The sequence below is a fragment of the Rhinopithecus bieti genome, unplaced genomic scaffold (assembly GCF_001698545.2).
Source record: "Rhinopithecus bieti isolate Rb0 unplaced genomic scaffold, ASM169854v2 scaffold_12641, whole genome shotgun sequence".
NCBI classification, from domain to species: domain Eukaryota; kingdom Metazoa; phylum Chordata; class Mammalia; order Primates; family Cercopithecidae; genus Rhinopithecus; species Rhinopithecus bieti.
The window spans coordinates 306,100-309,734 of NW_016807296.1; the positions used below are offsets into that span (position 1 = coordinate 306,100).

At 32.9% G+C, this 3,635-nt stretch overlaps 1 long non-coding RNA gene across 1 annotated transcript in view; it reads left to right on the top strand.

Moving 5' to 3' along the window:
• Positions 1 to 1,932, top strand: part of LOC108535214 (uncharacterized) — a 96,038-nt gene extending 94,106 nt beyond the window's left edge. Inside the window, exon 3 of the long non-coding RNA XR_001887164.1 lies at positions 1,544 to 1,932. This is a non-coding gene — a long non-coding RNA (uncharacterized LOC108535214). The remainder of the gene's footprint in view (positions 1 to 1,543) is intronic.
• Positions 1,933 to 3,635: the final 1,703 nt, after the last annotated feature.

Genomic DNA, 3,635 nt, shown 5'->3' on the forward strand with positions numbered 1-3,635 from the left:
TAACAGAAACCAGCAACTTTTTTCTTTGCTGTTTCTATGAAAACATGGAAGATCAAGGGAAATCTTTATTTAGATGTTTGATTCTCACTCAATTCCTTTAAAGCTTTCAGTTAAATCTAGAAATTGTGATGTAAGTTGGTATACATTGAAACCTTAAAAAATGTTTGCAAGAATCCTGGCTTCTACATATATACATGAAATTAAATTAAATACCTCTTGAAAATAATACAAACGTGTGTACTCAGAAATGAAAATCTACTTCAACTCCTTGCATGTCCTTCTGTTGAGTAGAACACTACTGTGCTCCAGCTGTGAGAAGTTTCTTTTATTCTTTTTAGAGTTGAAATGCACGCACACACACATGCTTTTTGTCCATGAAACTCTGTCTCTGATTGCATGTTGTTGAGGAAATAGGAAGTTTTTGGCATTTTTAAAACTGTTGCCTTTTTTCTTCCTTGCTATTTAGAATAGTGTGATATTTGCATTAAATCTTTCTCCTTTTAAGATTAGAAAACTAATATATAATTTTAATCCTTTGGATACCACTTTCTTGCATGGAAAAATAGGTTTTTGTCTGAGATATATAGTTTGCAGATAACCTGTGTGTTCATTTCTTTCTATAAAATACTCTTACTTCAAGGCAAGATAAGCTTAAAAATGTGCTTAATGGGATAACTGATCAGCTGTTGGTCATTTTATGGCAGAACTGCATTTGTATTGGCAATCACTTATTCACACACAAAATTAAAGCTTAAACTAGAATCTGAAAGCTGTGATGAAAAGCCCACCTCAGACAATCTTTTGAGCATATAGAAGAAAAATTTATTTGTTCTCCATTGACACTTTGTCTTTGGAAAAGGAGTAAGGGTCCAGAAATAAGCTAAAAGAATAAATATATTTGATATAGTATTCTATGTAAGAGACTCTCAAAAGATAGATATTTTTGTTACCGTCACAAACAGTATACCATGTTTTCTAAAATACTTTATCTGAATGTTGTAGTCCAGAGGAAGGGGAATTTCCCCTGAGATAAGAGCAAACACACTCTTTGAAAGTAATCCCAGGTAGGAGGATTAGAAAGATAACTTGAAGCTTCATTTCTTTTATCTTATCGCATCTTTGCTCCCTCACAGGAGTATGTGATAAGTTCTGTTTAAAATAACACCATACTGGAGCTGCACAAACTAAAGCAAAATTTCTGCCCAACTTGTTTTGGGCAACAGGGAAAGAGAGACTGTCCCTCACTCACTCTTGGAAAATTTGTTATATAGGAGACTGACATGCCCTGTTTTTTTGTTTGTTTGTTTGTTTTGTTTTTTGACTATGTGTTTGAACCTGGAAAGAGTGGGGCACAGTCAGTTTGAAGTGGGTGATTTGAATGCTTTAGCAGAGCAAAGGTGTGTTTTGTCGTAAATCATACCAGGAAAGGTACAGTAATTCCACAATAGCGAGGATTTTTCAGTATGTAAGATGGAGCGTTAAGGTAGGAGAGGGTGGTTAAAAGATACATCTCATCCTTCATGCTCAATATTCTCTTCTTCAGAAAAAGCAGCAACTGGATGGCACAGAATGAGTTCTGAGGTTTACATCAGAAAATGGCTCTGAACCAGAGCCAAGGCTGGCCTGGGAGCTGGCGGAGATTCTGAGCCTCACACTTTTCTTTGTGAGGTGGGATGCTGACTCTATTGTTGGTTTTGTTTTGAGGTTTGTTGCTCAAATCAAGCAACACACATGAGGGAATTTACTGACATTGTTTTAAAAAGCAAAGTTAATGTATGATGATGCAGTGGAGTGACGCATGAATGGTATTATAAATATTTTAAAAATACAAAAGGAATTAGAGTATACTTGGATGTTAATGAAAATAAAATTTCACTGAGAATAAGAATCTTCGTAAACATCAGTTGATATTAAAAGTTTATTGCTTTTAAAGGAGTCTGAAATGTTCTTTTGTTAAGGTTAATGCATTAAAATGGGGTACAGCATAACATTAATCTAGACAACACAAATTTTAGTACGTGTGATTATTTTATAAGCTCTTGGTTGAAATAAATGTTTTTATCTACATGGGAAAACTGAATAGATTACAAGAATTGTTTAAAAGAAAGAGAAATTTCAGATGTCAAATATGTGGGAAACTTAATGTCATTTTATTAACTAGAGATAGAAAATGAGGTACATTAGTCTTAGACACTATTTACAGCAGTTAATTGCTAAGTCGCCAAAACAATCTATTCTGCAATGACCTTACTTTTAAAGTAGTTCCATGGCATGAACTCAAGGACATTACTGCAGCAAGGTTCTTAACAAATCAGTCATATTCATTGCATTTAATAATCTATTAGGCGCCTTCACTAGAGCGAACAACCAGCATTTCTTTTAAATTCTTCCATAATTCAGATTTTATCAATGTGGACTAACCCTGTGGTCAATTAAATCTGAAGTAGTGCAGTTTTTATGTTTTCTGAATATACTGGGCCTGAAAGCAAATATTATTTTATGATATGTTAATAACACAAGGAATTTTACTAGTAATATTTAGTGGAGCATAAAGGTACCTAAGGCTTTATCTATTTGCACAGTAGCAGAACGGATCTGAGAATGATTCCAGCCATAACTCTTAGTCAAACACATTAGCACAGTCCATTTACACAGAATGCTCGGTACAGACCTAAGAATGTTCTTTAAAGTTACAGTTGGAATATTTCTCCAAAAAGTCCTTATAAATGTGTATATACATGCCAAGTCTGAACTACGAATTACAAATCATAATATGTGGCTCTAATTTGTTATCATCTGAAAAAAAAAGTCTAATTTGTAACAGAACCAAAGTTTTGTTTCAATCCAAACTCCTGAGGACCAATTCAAAAGAATGGGAAGCTCAGTGTTTCCCTGAAATTATTGACCATCCATTTTAAAACATCAAAATATTCTGAAAAATGTCTGTAGTGGTCTCAACATCTTATTTAGTTTAGAATCTTGGTAGGCAAACGTAAGTGCCAAAATGCTCCAGTTAGAATGCAGGGCATAAATAGAATTACTCTTAATGATGCAAAGTACAAATAAATCCCTACAAAATAAAAAGAAATGTATGCCTTTTATTTGTAGCTTATGGATACCTGAAAGCTATTTTACTTTGCTTCCTAGTTTCTTTTTCCTTCTGTAACTTCACACATTCCGTATATAAAATGGTTTTCTATTATCTGTGTGATTCTTTCATTAAGATCAAGATCTCTCTTTTTTGTTGTTGTTCAAAACTTGCATGCTGCTATCCATAGTGAAGCAACTGATAAATGTAGCTTTTACATAAGATTATTATAGTATCAAAAATGTAAATCAATTTTTGTTCTAAATTATTATAAATATACTCACTTAGTCTCTGGTAATCTTCTGCCCTCATGTTTACAGAGACCAGGATATAAAGACTTTTAAGAGTTTTGATGAATTTATGAAATTTAAGTTACTTTAATTTAATCTATTTTAATTTAAATGTCATCATGGACATAGCCATTTGGTTTATTTCTGGCAGTGAGTTCAAAATGAAAAAGCTTTGAGAAAATAATATTTAAAGGAGAAGTATCATGCTCCATGAATTTAAAGATCAAACTGTATTGCACCCAATGTTGTTTTAGATA